This window comes from Rhineura floridana, chromosome 1, assembly GCF_030035675.1.
Source record: "Rhineura floridana isolate rRhiFlo1 chromosome 1, rRhiFlo1.hap2, whole genome shotgun sequence".
Taxonomy (NCBI): domain Eukaryota; kingdom Metazoa; phylum Chordata; class Lepidosauria; order Squamata; family Rhineuridae; genus Rhineura; species Rhineura floridana.
This window is the reverse complement of record NC_084480.1, coordinates 296,425,982-296,447,093: the sequence shown is the minus strand read 5'-3', so window position 1 is coordinate 296,447,093 and position 21,112 is coordinate 296,425,982. Positions and strand designations below refer to the sequence as shown.

General features: G+C 41.7%; 1 protein-coding gene and 1 pseudogene across 3 annotated transcripts in view; one reads left to right on the top strand and one right to left on the bottom strand.

Annotated features, from left to right (window-relative positions):
* CSMD3 (CUB and Sushi multiple domains 3) overlaps nt 1-21,112 on the top strand; it is a 1,044,618-nt gene that overhangs the window by 71,200 nt on the left and 952,306 nt on the right. The gene's annotated exons all lie outside the window — the stretch shown is intronic.
* LOC133375778 (5S ribosomal RNA) lies at nt 18,375-18,493 on the bottom strand (annotated as a pseudogene).

Below are 21,112 nucleotides of genomic sequence, written 5' to 3'. Positions count from 1 at the left end.
AGAGTGAAAGGAGGTGAGTCAGCCACTGAGAAGACTCTTCTCAGTTGCTAACGCTCTCCACTTTCATGCTGATTGGCTCTTAGAGATGTTTGTTGTTGTGAGAGAATGCATTAACAAAGATCTCATTCTTAATCCAGGAGCAAAAAAGGGTGTACGTGGCTGTAACTATCATGAAGGGATCCTGCAGCTCTGAATTTTCTACTAAACAACGGATAAATACCTATGTAACTTTGTGTCTGGAGACTTATTATTAAGAATCACTTTCCATAATTGTAAGGAGGTATATCCACACGCATGCATCCCAGGCACCTAAATGAGGGGAGAGAGCAGCATAGGGACATAAGCAGGTGTCTTATTCCAGGGGTTCCCAAACCTTTCTTCTACATAGACCACTTGAAAATTGCTGAGGTCTGAAAGTATCTGAACATTTATTATGGGCATATGCAAGATAATTAACTCCCATTAGTGATAAGAGCAAGAATTTGGGCTGTGCATATGATATTGTAATTTAAAGGTGTAATTTTAATTTTGCTAGTTGTTTATGTCACTACTATTGCCATTACATTCAGTGATATACGGGAATTACGATTAACAAGTAACATTAGTACAAAAAACATTACTAAGGATTCTGTATGGTCTGATATGGGAGGAGGTCCATGGGAGGTGACACCATGAGTTACCGCACCAGGTGACACCAACCCTAGTGACGCCACTGCCCATGGAGTGCCTCAAGGTTCTATATTGTCCCCTGTGCTATTTAATGTCTACACAGCTGGGTGAGGTCATCCAGAGATTTGGGCTTAAGTGTCACCAAAAAGCAGATGACACTCAGTTCTACCTCTTTTCCATCTCTTCATTCCAGGGAGGCACTGTCTGTATCAATGCTTGGAGGCAGTGCTAGGATGGATGAGGATGAACCAACAAGCTGACACAATCCAGACCAAGGTGTTGTGGGTGGGGAAATTGACTTTCCTGGATAGATGCTTGCAGCAAATCTTAGATGGGGTTGAAAGTAAAGTTCATGCTTGGGAGTGCTCCTAGACTTAACACTAACCAGTGAAGCCATGGTGGCAGTGGTGACAGCCAGAACTGTGGTGCCCAACTGTAAACCTTTCTGCAAATAATAGACTTCACCTCCGTTATTAGTGCACTAGTGACATCCAGACTAGAGTAGTGCATGGCACTCTATCTGGGTCTACCTTTTAAAATGGTTTGGAAGCTTCGGCAGGTACAAAATGTAACTGCCTGGGTTTTAATTGGAGCCACATGGTCCAAGCATATTACTAGAGACGGGGGAGAAATTTGATTTTATTTGCATTTTCATGAGAAACTACCTAATTTACACTTCTAGAACCAAACCACAAACCAAAACACAACTATCCTTAGAAATTTGCACCTCCAAACTTTGCAATGCAATTCTCTAACCTACTAATGTGTACAAAATGTATATAGTAGGGGGCAAATGGATGTAAAAATGTACATATTAGTGTAAACAACATACACAAATATTGGGAGGAATTGCTTGCAAAAATGTCAATGACAGTCAAAACTGCATGCCAAAATGTGTTTATTAGGAGAAATTTGCACTGGAATACTGACAAATATTCATGAAGATTTTTCAAATGCATATTGCTGCCGACAGGTGGATAACTGAATTTAAGATTGGTAATGAGAACTGAAATTGACAGATTTGTCCATCCCTACATATTATACCTGTATTTACCAGTTGCTCTGATTGTTAGTGTATTTCTGGGCTCAATTTAAAGTGCTTGTGGTGACCTTTGTTGCATTCCTAAATGTCTTGAGACCACATTACCTGGAGTGCCTGCATTGATACCAACCTGTCTGTTATGTTAAGATCTGTTTCTGAAGTCTTCCTGAGGTGCCCACTTATAAAAGAAGATAGATTGGTGAGCACAGACAAGAGCATTCTCATTGGTGACCTCACAATTGTTGAATGTGATTGCATGGGACATTAGATAAGCCCCATGCCTTCCAAGGATTAAAGGGGCTTTTTAGTCCTATCTCTTTACCATTGCCTTTAGCAACTAATTTGATCAGAGTTGCAGAACTGCCCAATTTTTGCCAGATTTTGATACTTTTATATTATGCTAGATTAATGTTAGAGTTAGTAATGTTTTAAAATATTGTTTTAAGGTTTTTGTGGTGTTTTGTCTTAAGTGGTATTTTATTGTATGTTTAATATCTGGCTTATAAACCGTTTTGGGAAGGATTTTTCTTGAAAAGTGGCACACAAATTTATTAAATTCATTACTTTTCTTAAAAGAATCTGTGAGTATCGCTCCTTTACCTTCAATATGCTTATAATGAACACACAGGTGGTGGGAGAGAAAAGAGAGCATGGTGGTAGGTGCCACCCTTGATCTATGCACTCAAAATTCCAGATCTGCCTATTGGCTCAAACAGGTTGATGACTCCTGGCATAGGGTAACTTCAGAAGGTCATGGGCAGGGCCTGGAGCTACAACCCTGCATCTCATCTTACATGCATTTGTTGGATCCCATCTGAACAGCTGTAAGGGGCAAACACCTAGTAGTTTTTTTCCCAAATTAACATGCATTTCAAAGGTATGAAGGTATCTATATGGCATAAGAGTAAAGCTGATTCTAAACCACACACATCTTTTCAGTTCTGTTTTCATGCGAGGTAAACAGTACAGAGAATTGGTTTTTGCAGTGGTGCAGTTGGATAATTTTAGACACTGGACTTAATGGTTTTCTGGGGGGGTCCTCTTTAGATGACAATGCATATCATTTCACTTACTTCCAAATGTGGTACACCAGTCCTCTGTGCCTGGAGGGAGGGGCAGGGGTTCCTGCTCACTGTGCAGAGTGAGAGCCCTGGATCTCTGCTCCAAAGTTTTGGTCTGATGGTACTACTTTGCACCATTGTGGTAATGGTTGGTGGGCCATGAGAAACCTCTTCTGCAAGGATGGGGTGCATACAGCCTACAGTACACCCCTGCTTGCCTATTAGAAATATAGGGAACATAGGAAACTACTCTTGATCCATCTAGCTCAGTATTGTCTACAGTGGCTGTCAGTGGCTCTCCAGGGTTTCAGGCAGGGGACATTCCTAGCCCTATGTAGAGATGCCTGGGATTGAACCTGGAACCTTCTGCTGCTCTACCACTGATCTACCCTTCTTCCCCAACATTCAGTCAAGGTGACAGAGAGAGGCTTTGCAGTTAGCTTCCACTGCCGACTCAATCCAGTATCAATCCAGTGAGGCAGGGGAGGCGTTAGAAAAGGATCTTCTTTTGGCAAGCCAGGGACATCAGGCCTTGAAGTATTGCCAGTCCTTCTCTAGGGCAAAACATTTCCTTCACTCAGTGACTCAAAATAATGGAATGCAGATGACCCATATATTCACTTGACTTAACTTCTGGGAAGTGTGACAAATGATGTAAAGACTTTGCTTGAGAAAACTGACCATGATTTAGGTAGAGTGTGCTTAACATCCCTCTAGGACCAGAACAAATCTATATACTGTCAAACATCTACCCAGAGTTTTAAATATTCTGATTCATAGCTTGAAGCCTGAAAAATGCATCTTCCATTCTGTTTATTATGGTACAACATTGGTGTATGTAATGCTTTACAAAGTAAATAAGAGACAGGTCCCTGCTCTGAGGACCTTAGAGTTTAACAAAGAATCCTATGGCACGATGAAGACTGACTGACTATGACATATAACATCTTGTGGGATACAGTCCATTTAATAAGAAGTGCTAATATCAGTTGGAAGCTTAAGTACTGTGTACCCACTGAGGTTGGCTATGACCAGTTTTCATTTTCAATATTGGCCAGTGAGGCAGTTTGTTAGGCACAACCAAGCACGGTGGTAAAGCAGAGATGCCCTTCTATTTTTACTTTTTGGTGGTGGAGGTAGCCGTGGACGTGAGGAATTATTATTTATTTACTAAATTTCAATACCACCCTTCTTCCGAAGAGAGTCCAGAGCAGCAAGAGCTTCCCCAACCTAGTGCCCTCCAGAGGTTTTGCTGACTGTAGTTAATGGACATTGTTGTCCAAAACATCTGGAGAACACCATATTTGGGAAGGCACATTTGCTGAGTAGTATTGGAACAGCAGGGACCATTCAGTTTGTAACTCAAGTTAATGTTAATGTCAGCTAGCAGGTGGAGGTGTTGCTTAGCAACCAAGCAGAGTGGCATGATCTTCACTGAGGTAGCATGTGCTCTGACTTGCTGTGTAGTTCTGAAGGAGTTTTCCTCTGTATGTTTGGTTGTATGTCTCCCTCCTATGTACAAGATTTGACCTACGCAAGACAAAATCTCTCTGTTTCTCTCTCCTTTATACACAGTTTTTCTTCAGTTTGCTTAGTAAAATGTTACCAGGACTTTTCTCTTTGGACTCCATCTGTGTTATTTAAGTAACTTAGCTTACAAGTAGATTGTCAGCCCTGATGACATCAACAACCTGCCCCCATACCAAGGCAACCATCCACTCACCAACAGTGCACTTGCACATTACTGGTTGTAGAACCATGATAGGTGCCTCCTGGAGCCACAAGGAAGATTCCTTCCCTTCTATCAACACATCATGGCCACTAACAATTTTGTCCTGCAAACCCCATCATTGACTTCTACTGTTCAACTTACTCCCTAGGTTCACCACCAGTTGAGAGTCAAGACTCTAAGTGAGTCACACGTGATGTAATTGAATCTTTTACTTTTTTGACTGGATCTTGTGTTCATTTGCTTTCTGCACAGTAATGGCATGTCTAGCTCTTGAATTGCTGGTCCTTTTGCCTCATTTTTTGATACCATTCTTTCTCTCTCTTCTATATGTACTCATGCATATAAAAACATAAGAAGAGCCTGCTGGATCAGGCCAATGGCCCATCTAGTCCAGCATCCTGTTCTTACAGTGCCCCCAACCAGTTGCCCATGGGAAACCCGCAAGCAGGACCTGAGTGCAAAGAGCACTCTTCCATCCTGCAGTTTCCAGCAGCTGGCATTTGGAAGCATACTGTCTCTGCCTATGGAGGCAGAGTATAGCTATCATGGCTAGTAGCCCTTGATGGCCTTTCCCTTCATGAATTTGTGTAATCCTCTTTTAAATCCATCCAGGTTGGTGGCCATCAGAGCCTCTTGTGGGAGAGAATTGCAGTTTAATCACCTTCTTTTGTCTGTCCTGAATCTTCCAACATTCATGCATGTGCCATGGAATGTGCCATGAAAGTCCATGGAAGCTTATACCATAATATATATTTGCTGCAACAGATGAGCAGAGCAATCCTAAATATAGGACGCCGAACTTACAGTGGTTTAAATTAAGCCGGTACAAGTTCCATTCAGGAGTGGGACTACTACCAGCCACTAGCTACTTGAGCCAGCCCAAGCCTGGAAGATGGAAAACAAGCCTTTAAAATAGAGTTTGACTTACACAACCCTTTTTCCCAGTTCTGCTGGGTTGTCAGGTCATGTAACTCAGCTGAAAGAGGTTTGGAATAGATGGAAGTCTCTCTTTGATCCATCCAGCCCTTACCACGCCTTTTTGGGAACTTACCTTGGCGTAAATTCAGATGGCTTAAGTTACAGCAGCTGAGCCCTGAGTTGAGGGAGTTCTGCTGGCATATTTCTAGCTGAGCTGGGGTGAGAGAATTACACCAGCATAGCCCCTGCTGAGCTGGAACAGCCCAAGATCCACATATTCCAAACTTGCTCATCCCAGCAGATCTTGGGTTTAGATTGTGCTATAAGATGGCTACCCTCTGTAACCTAGATTCAGGAAGACTGTGCATTATATTAATACCAAATTATTATTATTAAAGTGGGCCAATTAACAACTTCATTTTCAAATGAAAGAGTATTCTGGAATAAATTTGAAAATTCTCATTCCTTGAAGTGACAAAGCCAAATCACAGGAATATATAAAGGCAACATAGAGAATAAAAGTGTTTACAGTATGTCTTCTTAAATGCATGTTTCATAAGAATACAAAAAGGGCCCTGCTGGCCCAGGCTATTGGCCATCTAGTCTAGAATCCTGTTCTCACAGTGGCCAACCAGATGCCTATGGGAAGACTGCAAGCAGAAGCTGAAAGCAACAGCACTCTCCCCACTTGCAGTGCATTCTGATACCAATACTGAGTAGCTTTGGGTTGGTTTAAAATTGAAACCATGTATGTCTATAGGTGCATGCATACATTCACAAAATCAATCTGGAAAAAAACTCAAGCAACTCTGGAACAATGACAGCAGGGAAATAAACAAAGATGTCTTTGAAAGATGATGGAAGGCATGGAACTCAGTGATATTTTTAAGAATACACCTGCATGTTTTACATAGAAAAATACCTAATTGCATGTCTGCTTTAACTTTGAGGTATTTGCATATATAAGTACAGTAATTATGGCTTATTTGAAAGTACCATTCATTCAAGTTTTGGCTTGCAGGCTCCTTGAGAACAGCTTTCTGAGAGATAGCCAAAGCAGCAGCTTAAAGCATCGATATCAGCCAAAACCTATGTATGTTTACTTGGAAGTAAGTCCAACTATATTCAATGGGGTGTTTGTGCAGGTTTGCACTCCAACAGAATATAATCCTGACCATTTTCACGGGGATATAAATCCCATGAGATCAATGGGATTTGCTTTCTCTTCAGCAGTGCCATTCCTGCCTTTGCAGGGGCGTATTTGCCGCCGCCCTAATTTTAATAGAAGACGCGGGAAGGTTCTCGAAGTCCAGACTGAGCCACGTGGGATCATCTTACCAATTAAGAAGGGGGTTCGAGCAGCAAATAAAAGGCTGCCTTTTTTGCCATGTGGCACCCTCCATCCCTCCCTTGTCAGTATGGGCTCTGCTAGTCGCCAAATGGGGCTGAGTAGGAATTTTTGGGGGGGGATCCTGATTTCAGAATCCCTTTGGTTTTGCCTAGTCCATACTGCTTGGGTTTAATTCAATTGGCCTGTTGGGTAGGGTTGTGGTGTGTCTGCTTTGGCTGGCGTGGAATTCAGGCAGGTGAGGTATATTGGGGTTAAAATTGAGATGGTTGAGGCATTCTGGTAAAGGGCACTCCCTAGGGAACCATCAGGGCTTAATGTCTGGTGGGGATCTGGGGAGTGTTCTTGTGGGACCGGCTTGCACATCATGGTGAATGCCTGTATGGCGGGGCCAGGATGCGGAGGTTGGAACCACACACCTGACTCCAATAGCAAGGAGGGAGGATTTCTCCCACATCCTTGACTGGGGAGTTACAGTCTGAGGAGAATTATTTGCCTTCAGAATGGGAGGGAGTATTTCCTTCCACTTAGGTTTTGCCTCACCTGCCCGAAGTATTTTATATTTGAATAATTGGCTGGATTGAATTTGATTTAGTGTGTTATATTTTAATAAATATAACATTATTCCATATTTGTGTCATGAGTCTTCTTTGGTGTGGTGGCAATTATAGGTTCCATGTTGCTCTACACAGGGCTGGGAGCAGGGAATGTACCAAGTAGCTTCACTCCTTGGCATCTAGGCAAAGGAAGTAAAATAAGCAATAGTATCTCTGCTCAGCAACTAGTTTTCCTAGAAAGTAACTTTGCAAAGAAATATGGGGTAGGCTGCATGATTTGTACATACTGTACACCCTCCTGAAATTGAATGCAGGCCACTTATTGTAGCCTACCAGGTTCTCTTCATTTTTGCAGTAAGAGGAAGGCAGCAAAACCAGGAGGCTTATCAAACCTGTTGTAGCCTCTTGTTAACATCCTTGTGAACTGTGCTTGGCTTCTAACTGGTGGGGGCACTGAGCCAATCTCCATTCCCAAGTGGCTTTCTCATTTCCATAAAAACAGTCTAAGAATGTAAGAGGAACCTTGCTGGATTAAACCAAGGATCTGTCCGTTCCAGCATTCTGTGCTCTGACAGATGTCTCCAGGAATTCTACAAGCAGAGCATGGCAGGAACATCAGAGCCCTGATGGATCAGGCCATCTCACCCAGCCTCCTGTTCTCACAGTGGCCAACCAGATGCCCACGGGAAGTCTACAAGCAGGACCTGAGCACAACAGCACTCTCCTGTGGTTTCCAGCAACTGGTATTGAAAAGCATGCTGCTTTCAGCAGTGAAACTGATGCCCAGCAATTGGTCTTCATTGGCATGCTGCCCCACAAAATCGACAGATTATATGGAGGAAATATAGACTTTATGACTAATTTCCTCTACATCTCTCTTTTGCATCTGAATTTTCAACTGAAGGGCACAATGAAATCTTCCTTGGGGTGGGGAGAGATCCCCTAATGTATGACACATCCATTCCATGATATTGCCTTGTACTTTAAATTTACATGAAAAGCAAGGTGTAAGGTAGTACCCAGGCTGATAAGGCTTAAATTGTGAACGGGATTGGACCAAGATGAAGGAGGTGTGAAAATTGGAGGGAGAAAGATCAATAATTTAAGATAGGCAGACAATACCATACTCTTAGCAGAAACCAGTAATGATTTGAAACGAATGCTGATGAAAGTTGAGGAAAGCACAAAAGCAGGACTACAGCTGAACGTCAAAAAGACTAAAGTAATGACAACAGAAGATTTATGTAACTTTAAAGTTGACAATGAGGACATTGAACTTGTCAAGGATTATCAATACCTCGGCACAGTCATTAACCAAAATGGAGACAATAGTCAAGAAATCAGAAGAAGGCTAAGACTGGGGGGGGGGCAGCTGTGAGAGAACTAGAAAAGGTCCTCAAATGCAATGATGTATCACTGAACACCAAAGTCAGGATCATTCAGACCATAGTATTTCCGATCTCTATGTATGGATGTGAAAGTTGGATAGTGAAAAAGGCAGATAAGAGAAAAATCAACTCATTTGAAATGTGGTGCTGGAGGAGAGCTTTGCGGAGACCATGGACTGCAAAAAAGACAAATAACTGGGTGTTAGAACAAATTAAACCAGAATTGTCACTAGAAGCTAAAATGATGAAACTGAGGTTTTCATACTTTGGACACATCATGAGAAGACTCGATTCACTAGAAAAGACAATAATGCTTGGAAAAACAGCAGGGAGTAGAAAAAGAGGAAGGCCAAACAAGAGATGGATTGATTCCATCAAGGAAGCCACAGACCTGAACTTACAAGATCTGAACAGGGTAGTTCATGACAGATGCTCTTGGAGGTCGCTGATTCATAGGGTCGCCATAAGTTGTAATCAACTTGAAGGCACATAACAACAACAAAGTATAGTAAATCTTGAGTCAAAAAAACATAGTTATTTAAAAATCAGAATATTGCATGTATTGGATACAGAGAAATTCAGACTAAGTGGAGTGTTCAGTAATGTGTAACTGGAAGCAGGGGAGCTCAAGCAGTGTTTCTTGTCATGCAGATAGGGGTGCTATAAGATGTCCCTGTTTTTAACTGCAAAATGCTGAAGGATCTGTTAAATCAAGATGTTCAGACCCACTTGAAAAATTTAATAGTTTTATTCTAATGTGTCCAACTAAACAATTAAGATGTAACCTTTTTAAAAATTCAATTATTATTTGCATTTGTAGCACAATATATAATAATAATAATAAACATCAAGAATTCAAACCCTTAACAATAAAATAGCCAATCAATCCTGTTTTAAATGTGTACAGAAATCTAAGCAGTCCATATAAGTGTTTAAATAAAACTGATGATTATAAGCCATACATTCACATGTAGAAAGAGCAGTGATATATTCAAACTATTGTGTGATAGATGCTGGATGCTTTCTTTATAGCCTTTCAATATAAGTCTCTTAGCTACCATAAGGACTCACAGAACCCACTTTTGTTGTCCATCTGTTAGTCCCCACACTATAGGTACAGAATTTAAGAGTGTGTAAGCATCCACAAATATCAAGGATTTCTTCAAGACAAAAATGATACGGGTAATCTTTTCTGACCAAAAATAAAACACCACAGGAGATATCCACATCATATGCCTCAAAGATGCAGTCTTAAGCATAAATCAGTGGTTTGCAGCTAAGCATGTTTAAGATCAATGTGTTACCTGCAAAATAACCCCCTACACTGTCTATGACAAAGGTTATGAAAAACTTTCATATATATAGTATGATGCAGACAGAAGCAGACTTTTTTTTTAAGCAACAGTGCTTGGGCCTGAACAAATGTAACTGGCACAGATTTTCTTTGTCAGTGGACCCATTTTCCATTGTTACAACAAGCTCTTCAAGTCCTTGTTTATATACTGCAAATCATATGGGGATAAGTGGTGATAGCAAGCACTGATGAGCATTTAATTGTGACAAGTTCTTTAAAAATCTGTGGTTTTTTGTATGTGTGTTCTTGGATGCCTTGCTGAATGTTCAGTTAAGCATGGGGAAGGGAGCACAGACTTTTATTACAACTGCATTAAGCGCTTGGAAGATTGCACTTTGGAGAATGCTATCTATAAGCATGTGCAATTGCGCAAGTAATTACATCTACACTTTTAGAATAAGCTGTCTAGAAAACTAGCTGTGATCCCTCAGAATGCATGCATTGAAATCATCATCAAGGAACTACTTGATAGCAAAGGGTGATGTGCAGTTTTATCTTTAGTGAGCATACAGATCTTACATGGGCCTGAGCTGATGCAGCTCAGTTTTTCATTATTATTATTATTATTATTATTATTATTATTATTATTACCCGCCCTTCACCCAAAGGTCCCAGGGCAGGTTACAACAATTTAAAAACATATAATTAAAACAGTTAAAAACAACCTAAACATCACAGAAAACAGGGTGGGTCCTAAAACTATATATATATCTCAAGTGTCAAAGGCCAGGGTAAAGAGGTCTTCAGCATTTGCCAAAAGTTGTACAATGAAGTTGCCAGATGCACCTCAGTGGAGAAGGAGTTCCACAGTTTAGTGACTGCCACAGAAATTGCCCTCTCCTGGACCCCCCCCCCAAACATCCAAGGGTGGCAGAACTACTAAAAGGGCCTCCTCTGTTGATCTCAACACCTGAGAGGGTCTGTAGGGAAGAAGGTGGTTTTTCAGATATTTGAGACCGAAGTCATTTAGGGGTTTAAACACTAACATGAGCACTTTGAACTGGGCCTGGAAATGAACTGGCAATCAATGCAGCTGTTTTAAAATAAGGATTATATGAGTTCTAAAGGGAAGCCCAGCTAGTAACCTGGTTGCTGCATTTTCAAGTTTCTGAGTCATCTTCAAGGGTAGCGCCACGCAGAGCACATTGCAAAACTCCAATCTGGAAGTTACCAGATTGGAGCACTGTAGCCAAGTCTTCTCTATCCAAAAGAGGCCGAAGTTGGTGAACCAGCCGGAGCTGGAAAAAGCAATGTCAAAAAAGCAAAGTACAGCAATGTCAAAAAGTGCCTGTTTTATTATTATTGGCATCTGTTATGAAAATATTCAGCTGTTATATTCATCTTGCTTATTCTTACTTTGGGATAGCTTCACTTGCTCTCAGTTGATTATCACATACCCAAACCTGACTGGTTCTATCATAGGTAACCAACAACTCTCTAAACCCTGGGCTATGCAGTGTAAGATATCAGAACATATATGATATGAACCCTGATTGGCTGGGCCACCCATGTGACTGATTTCAGAAGCATTACCCTTGAAGGTATCCGCAGGTACCTTCAGTGACATCACCATCTAGCCAAATGTGATTGACTGCATATCAGTCACATCCCTCTGGTATTCCTGATTAGCTGCCACTCATGTGAATAATCCAGAAATAAGAGAAAAGCACTAGCCATGAGGATAAAACAAAGATGTCCACATTTCAATTACTTTTTAAATAAAAATTAAAAATGGAGAATATGTACCAATAACCTTAAACAACTATTTATGCTGAAGCAACTCTATAAAGAATGCTTCACATTAGAGGAATATTTGTGGCTTTGACCTATAAAGCCCCATCTGGCTTCAGCTATATTATATAGCCACAAGAGTGGCTGTATACTATAGTCAGCATGGATTTTTCGCATTCCGCAATGTTAAATTGAAAATACCCCCATGCCATTCTGATGCTTCCCATAAGCTCATTTCAAAAACTTATAGTCCTGAACTCAGAAATATTTGCTTACCAACCCTCTAAATTTTCATGCCAATACACAAAACAGTAGGAGAGAATTGAGAGTTCAAAGTGTAAAAAGACAGAGAAAAAACCAAACCCCTTTTGAACTTTTTTCTGTCAGAGTTCTCATAATATGTTGAAATCACCCATGTTCACAGACTACCTGTAATCCTATTACTGACCTTGACCCCATACTCTGGCTTTCATCTTCTGCAGATTAAAAGTTAAAAAAAATGCCTGGCTGATATTTAATTAATTTAATAAATTTACCATTGAACTCAATGATAAGGCCGGGCATGCTCTGTAAGAACCAACTGTCACAAGTTCTAAAAGCCAGACTCACAGCTGCTGGGCCTGCCTAATAAAAGCAGTGGCACCTAAGTCACACCTAACTGCTTAAAAAAAAGATCAGAGGGGGAGAGAAAGATTTACAACACAGTCCTTTTCTATGTTCACCCAAAAGTTCCACTGATTTTCAGCACAAGCCTAACCATGTCTACTCAAAAGTAAGTCCTACTGAATTCAATGAGGTTAACTACCAGGTATATAGGCCTGCCTAATCGGGGCCACACCCACACCAGACTTTGATTTCACGTGAGACAGTCATGGCTTCCCTCAGAAAATCCTGGGAAGTGTAGTTTGTGAAGGGTTCTGAGAGGAGACTCCTATTCCCCTGACAGACCTCCAGTGACGAGAGTGGTTTAACAGTCAGCCATTCTGACTAAAGCTCTGTGAGTGGAACACCCGGGCCTTTGATCTTGAATGTAGTGTACAGGTGGGTTCATATCGGGAGAGGCGTTCCATCAGGTATTGTAGTCCCAAGCCATGTAAGGCTTTATAGGTCAAAACCAGCACCTTGAATTGAGCTCGGAAACATACAGGCAGCCAATGCAAACAAGTCAGAATCAGTTTTATATGTTCAGACCATCTGGTCCCTGTTACCAATCTGGCCGCTACATTTTGCACAAGCTGCAGTTTCCAAACCATCTTCAAAGGCAGCCCCACGTAGAGTGCATTGCAGTAATCTAATTTGCAGGTTACCAGAGCATGGACAACTGAAGCCAGGTTATCCCTGTCCAGATAGGGATGTAGTTGGGCCACCAACCGAAGTTGGTAGAAGGCACTCCGTGCCACCAAGGCTACCTGAGCCTCAAGTGACAGAGATGGTTCTAGGATTGATTCCATAAAGGAAGCCCCAGACCTGAACTTACAAGATCTGAACAGGGTGGTTCACGACAGATGCTATTGGAGGTCACTGATTCATACGGTCGCCATAAGTTGTGTTCAACTTGAAGGCATATAACAACAAACCATGATTGCATGGGAATAAATCCCACTGAACTCAATAAAAATGCAAATGATCAGACCTGCCTTTCCCCTCCTTCCCCTGTCCTCTCTCTTTGTCCTCCCTTCTTCCTCCCCTCCCCTCTTCCTTTTTCCTCCTATTCCCTGCCTATTCCAGGCCTCCCTCCCCCTGGTCAGTTTTACCTATCCTAAGCATGATTTCAGGGAAGTAAATCCCACTGAACTCAATAAGCATGCAAATGATCAATCCATTCTCAGCAAACCTGCACAGGATCCCATTTCTTACCTCCCGGATTAAAAAGCAGAGAAATTCACTAATAGGCAAAAAACCTTTCAGGTTAAAAATGTACCTATAGCCCACAGATATTTCTAGCAAACTTTAAAAAGCAGAGAATTGGGCAGCTATAGCGAATGTACCAGGGGAGCATGTTGACCCAGCTGCTCGATTTTGGATTGCCAGTTATTAGAACCTTGAATGCATGAAAAGCAGATGACCTAACCAACAAACAGAAGTTCAGAATGTGTGGTCATCTTGGAGGATTTGTTCATGAGCTCAGGATTCTTGGGGTCAGTGGCAGGAGCTGAGATCTGGACCCTGAACTACAGCATGCAGAAGATACCACTCTGTAGACTGGAGTTGCCACATCAGAAGTATCCAAAACCCTAAGATTTCAGGGGTGTGCCCTAGTGATGTAATGGTGGTGGGCCCTAGTGATGTCATAGGGGCAGACTGTAGTGATGTCATTAAGCATGATACATTAAGTATCAGCCACAGTTAATTGGAGCATGCCACTCAAACAAAAAAATTCTGATTGGAAATTAAGATAGAAATCTTAGCTAAATGAGGGTGTTTCCAGGTCAAGCTGAAGTAAACGGATCATTCCTTCTCAACTGCTTAGACAGCCTAGGTAAGGGACATTTAATCTACCCTACTTGCTTCTGCCAAAAAGGGTTTAAGTGCCCTCAGAAGAGTATCCTGAGACCACACCTGTCACCAGAAGGCCATTGTAGGAAGAAAGTAGCCTAGTCTTGTGGAGATGTTAGATGGGAGCACTCAGGAGTAAAGATGGATACCCCTGAAGGCTGCACTAGGGATCGTCTGAAACAATATCTGTATCAAAGCAGGGTTGGCAACCCCCTGACAGGAATGCCATGCCTGCCTTTTAACGTGGCTGTTCCAAACATCTTTACAGACTTGACCCTTCACTGCAGAGAGAGGTTTGAGAAATGAGTAAAAGTTAAGAAGATTCTCTACTCTTTCCTGCCTACCCTGTGAGCTGCTATAAACTCACTTTGACAGCCAACCCAATTCCAGTGAGTAATAACTGACAAAGAGATAACACACATGGTTTGGCCTACCTTCATAGGCAGTAGCCTGGGAACAACAGCAATTGAAGCCACACTTCCCACTATGTGAATTCTTTTACCACTGTTGGGCAAGAAACAAACCATCATGCAAATAACAAGGTGCATCATAAGTGGGTTTTAGGGGGTTGAGCTGATCACATGGAACTACTGTTGTTGTTTCTACGGATGTGAGGGAGTAACGTCCAAGGTAAATGAAATGCCCTGCCTAACTGCTTAAAAAAAAGGATTGGAGGGGGACAGAGAGATTTACAACACAATTTTTTTCTGTGTTCACACAAAAGTCCCATTGATTTTCAGCACAAGCCTAACTATGTCTAATCAAAAGTAAGTCCTACTGAATTCAATGGGTTTGGCTCCCAGGTATGTGGTATTAGCATTGTAGCTTTACTCCTAGAAAAGGTTGGCAAGGTTTTCAAAACAGGCTATGAATAAGACAAATAAACTGCCCTCTTCCAGTAAAATTTAAACTTGCTTGACTCCTTAATTAGAAAAGTATAACACTGCAGCATGTACACTTTTTAAAACTTCCGTTTAAAGTTTATTTGAAAGACAAAATGTATGTCATTTTTTGCAAGTAATTAAAAAAACCCTGCATGCACACTTTTATGCCTACCAATATCCCGCTGTGATCTTCTGTTGTAGTGCAATCCTATGCATGTTTACTCAGAAGCAAGTCCCAATCCTGTACAGAGGAGATACTCTTTATGCTGCTGAAAGCTATATATTTACTAAATTCCTGATGTGCGACAAGCAGGAAAAGGAAACTCTTGGTTTAACTATTGCTTGGGGGTCAACACATCTTGTTAATCACAATCCTGACTTCACTTATTGGTGAAAAACCTGAAAGAGCAGGGATTAGAACTGCCGGTACTAACAGAAGTTGTGGGGAGGGGCAGCTGACATTTTGGTTTATATCTTTTGAACCAGACCAACTAGAAACTTAATTTTTTAAAAAATGAAAGCTAAGAGTCTAGAGATTAAGGTGACTCACCCAGAGAGGACCCACAAAAACTGGAGTCTCTGGGTGAAAACCAGACACCTGGCAACCCTCTGTGGAGTAACCAATGGCAAATGGCCAGAATCCCAGTATTTACAGAATGCCTGGTCACTCCAGAAGTTGCATTGTGCCCACTGTTTCAGGGCCTGAGGTTTTCAATCTCTGTTCTCTTTTAAAGGACTTGAGGCTGAGCACAGTCACAGTTGATTTCTGACTGAGTTTCTTGGTTCAAAGCCTTTGCCCTGTGCTGCCATTTTAAACAGAATATCAGTTGTATTTATACTTTAAAAAATCAACTATGTTAAACTATATCTTTCGTTAGGAGAAGGATCATAACTCAAGCTCTGTTTGCAGGCTTCTGTTGGGCATCCATGAGTAGGGGAATGTCAAAAAGTCCAGCATCCATGGTCGGGGTCTCACTCTCACCATGGGAAAAGAATCACAACTTGCCAAGCAACCTTGCTGCTTACAGTTTATTGGGGACAAGCAGTTATATCACTTCCCCCTTCCCCCTTGAGGATCCTTTCCCAGTCCTGGGGGGATCTAGGCTGAGGCCTCACTCCTGTAGCCTTCCAGCCCCTCAAGGTCTCTGACAATCTCTTCCGCCTCTCAGGCTGAAGACTCCCTCCCAGCTTATTTCCTGCTTTCTCTTATATAGGCTTCTAAAGACTCCCTACCAACAGCTAAGTTTGCCCCCAGCTGTTTCTCCTTTGGCTTTTCTTCCTGCCCTTCTTCCTCAGCCAGTTCAGTTGACTAGGGACCTGATTCTGAATCCACACAGGGCTGAAGCCAAGGGCAGTGAGGCAGTCCCTGGTGATCCTTCACAGCTTTCCATAGGCATCTGGTTGGCAACTGTGAGAACAGGATGCTGGATTACAGGGACTCTTAGCATGATCCAGTAGTGATCTTTTTCTTATTTGCTTACCTTCAGTGCTAGAATATGCTTTTCATATAGAGCATTTCAGTTTTGATATGTGGCATCTCCTGTTGAAAGGATCAGGTTGCAGCCTTGTGGGTGATGTGAAAGTCCTCTCCCTGAGCCCGTGGAGGACCACTGCCAATCAGAGTAGGCAGTCAGGGCTGGCCCAAGTAGGGTTGCCAGGTCCATGGCCTGAGACTGATCCTGTATCTTTAGGAGAAGAGAAAGTCAGCCAAGTGCAGGAGTTCTTGCAACCCTGTAATGGGAAAAACCACAAGGTGGAATTCTCCCTCCCCCCTCCACAACTTTTAAAGATATAAAAGACCTCTTGGAGGCTGGGCCTGGCAACCAAGAGGTCTTCTGTATCTTTAAAAGTTGTGCAGGGCAAAGGGAGAATTCCACCTTGTGGTTTTTCTCATTAAAGTTGCAAGAACACCTGCACTTGGCTGACTTTCTCTTCTCCTAAAGATACAGGATCAGTCTCAGGCCATGGACCTGGCAACCCTACCCCCATCCATTGCATGTACAGATAGCATCCTGTAAGCACCTGAAGGCAGCCGTTTAGTCCAGTGGACAAATGACAGGACTGGGGGATACATAGCTCTTATTTCCATCAGTAGCCAGTGTGGTCAGGAGGAATAATGAGGGGGCTATCATTGCTGTCCTCTGCGTCTGCCGTCTAAGGCAATTGCCTCACTCTGTCTAATGGTAAGGATGGCCCTGTAGGCAATACTGGTTAGATAGACAAATAAGGTTATACTGCCTTTCTCATTGTTCTTCTACTAAATCAGCTATTAACATTTTGAGTGTTGAGAGCTGTGCGTATCTCAGTACTAATGCATTTAAACAATTCCCTTCCTTAACAGGGAAAAAAAACCCTCTACTGTTGAAACTAACATTTAAAAATTAATATGCAGCAGAGCGGTTATTCAAATACTGTATCTTGCCACATGACCCAAATGGCTTGGACAAGATATATGTGCAAGAAGAGAATAAATTTAACCCGAATGTCAGGTTAATTTGCTAACCTATTATAAAATACAGAGCAAAATGGGTACTCAGAATGATACAGTATCTGTAAAGCAGTCATCATGAACTGTTTCTTTACAACTTATAAAACATTCCATGGTATTTTCCTTCATTTTGGAAGCAAGAGAGTATTGGGGAAATGATGTTAGATACACAGAATCAGTGGAAGTTTCTCAGGCTTCCTTTTTTTTTTTTTAAATGTCATTAAGCTACATAAAGGAAAACATTGGAGTTCAGGTAGCTGAATAAACATGCTGCTGTTTGCAACCTGTTGGGCACATAACCTCTGTTGTTGACTCTGTAAAGACAGGAATATTGAGAATCTGGTAGCACAGCCCTGAACAACTGCAAGAGTAGAACAAGCTCAATATCCTGACACAACCAACTTCCAGGACAGGAGTCAGCACACTCATCCCAAGTGTAAAGTTTATGGCAGATCCATTCCAGACCAGTATTTCAGAATTCTCTGGGCACAGAAAATTAAATAAAGAAACATCTTTTTTCTTTTTAAAAAAGAATTCTCTGGACTAATTACAGACTAAGGCCACATCTATCCATTACATTTGTTGTTGTTATATGCCTTCAAGTTGATTATGACTTATGGCGACCCTATGAATCTTTTTTTGGATATAGTCATAGGGTTTTCATAGTAAGAGGTATTCAGAGGTGGTTTACCATTGTCTTCCTCTAAGCCTATGGGACCCGGTATTCCCAGGTGGTCTCCCATCCAAGTACTAACCAGGACTAACTCTGCTTAGCTTCCAAAATCAGATGAGATCAGGCGTGTTCAGGGTAGTATGGCTATAGGCATGCCCATTACATTTAACATACTTTTATACCACTTTATGGCTTTCTGCAAAGATTCCTGGGAAATGTCATTTGTTAAGCGTGCAGGGAGTTGTTAGGAAATCCCTATTGCCCTGACAGAGTGCCCAGTGGCCAGAGTGGGTTAATAATCTCTCTTCCCAGGAAACTCTTGGAATTAAAGCTCTGTGATGGGAACAGGAGTCTCCTAAAAGCTCAGCACCCTTAACAAATGACAGTTCCCAGGATGCTTTGGGGAAAGCCATGGCTACATATACACAGCAGCATATTCCTTCCAAAGAATCCTGGGAACTGTAGTTTACCCCTCACAGAGCTATAATTCTTACCACCCTTAACAAACTACAGTTTCCAGGTTTCTGGGGTGGAGGTGTATTTTAAGTGTGTGGTGTGTAGGCATCCCATGGCTGTTGTGGTATAACAGCATTTTAAATGTAAGGTGCAGATATGGCCTACACCCATCCTAGGACATGCACTGGAATGGCATAGCAAGGAGAATTCTGGAAGAAAGAACACAAGTCTGCATGCAAGAGAGCAGCCCCATGGCAAGCCTTCCTTGTTAGGTGGGGCAGCCATATTTCTAAGTGGGGAATTTTTTGGGGGGAGAGCTTCAGCTAATCCCCCCCTTCACTGGTGGAGAGTACATGAGGGCCAGGCCAGAGGAGTGGAAAGGCAGTGACCTTCCCCCTCACTCCTCCACCATGCAGAGTGTGTTAACCTACATAATGGGCTATGTAAAGGTCAAGTTAACAGAAAATTTGGCATGAACACCAGGGATTAAATGACTAGCATATGTTTGGTTTCATAAGAAAAAAGAAAATTAAGGATACATTGAACAAGGGGACACCAAAAGGTATTAACCCCCTCCTTGAGGGTCCCTCCTTCTGGTCTTCTTCCTGATCTTTAGAGTTTCCTGCCTGTTGGACAATCAAGGAAAAACTTTCTAACTGGTTGCTGTATAAAGGACTAACTGAACATTCAGAAACTAATGGTGGAAAGCAATTGGAATTGTAGTTTTTACTGGTTACTGGGTGATTTGTATGCTCAGAAACCCTGAAAAGGCCTCATGCAGAGCTGCAGACATTGGGAAAATAAGATATTAGGTCTCAGTTACAGCCTAGATGACCAGTCAGCCAGCTAACTGTAGTGCAGAGCTTGGAAATGTTACTTTTTTGAACTATAGCTCCCATCAGCCCAATCCAGTGGCCATGCTGGCTGGGGCTGATGGGAGTTGTAGTTCAAAAAAGTAACTTTTCCAAGCTCTGCGTAGTGTGCACAGCAGCATTTCTATTCCTCTAGGACTTTTTTTTCATCTTTTGACATCAAGTACTCAAGAAGAAGGAAAAATAGCAACTATGATTGTGAGCATAGTGAGTGTTTTAAAAGAGTAAAGGGTAACTTAGGGTAGTTTCCCCCCTGATTACTTTAAGTTATCCCTTTATTTCACCATTTAGCAATACACACCCAATACTGCTCTACTCATTGTAATAATTGCAGAATAAACAAACATTTACTTCTTACTGCAGGCAAACAAACATGTTTCTTTATTGCTGCCTGGGTAGAGAATACAACTGAAACTTAAACTGAAAAGCAGAGCAAAGGAAGGTCCAAGAGGTGAAGTCTAACTTTAACCCATAACACAAATTTCTAATATTTAATTCTTCAGGGATCGTGTTACTATACAGGCTGATTTTTTTCAGGATCCCTTAATCATAGCATGATCATGAAAAATCCACCTCAGTCGGGGAAAGTCGTGAGTGAGCAGACTTTTGGGAGGCTGGGGGCTCTTCCAAATTAGGCTTTTGTGGTGCACTTGCCCTGCCTTGCTCACTGAATTTTTCAGAAAGTCTTATTCTTAAATTGCCCGTTCTTTAAAAAGTTGTCATTAAATGGAGGCTGACAGTGATTGGCATGTCATAAATTAAAAATATAATTTTCCACAAAATTGGGGGGGGGAGCACAGCTCTGGGGGGTTGTACCCATCTGTCCCACTCTGGCTATAGGGTTGTAAACCAGGGGAAAAAAGTCTATACAACAAAACGAAAATAAAACAGAGGTTATCTTAAAAATCTGATTTATATCTCAATCTTTCACACATTTATTCAGAAATGCAATTCTTTGTGTGCAGTCCTGCAATGTCAGACATACAGTCCAGTCAACCCCTTTCAAAGTGTCAGGATACCCAAATAAAAATTCCTAATCAGGTATGAAGTTACAGGATAGTATCATCCAAGTCAGTCTAACCTACCTCACAGGATTATTGTGAGATAATCACCTGCACACTTTCCTAAGTTCATTAGAGGCAGGGCAGCATATAGGTGTTGCTGTTATTAGTAAGTAATGTTTATTTACAGTCATAGACCCAATATACAGCTGGTTAGACAGTCAAATTTAAAAGCAAGTTTAAATTTAACATCGCCGACGGAAGTTCTGATAGCAAGGAATGAACAGATAATCCAAATAGGTTGCATGGTTGGGAAAAAGGAAATTTAAGCCAAAATAGGATGGAGAGCAGGTTTTATGAGCATTGGCCATAGAATATTGAAGGTCAATGTCCTTAATATGCTGGCCAATAATATGATTAGCTTTGCCAATATCCATAGTGG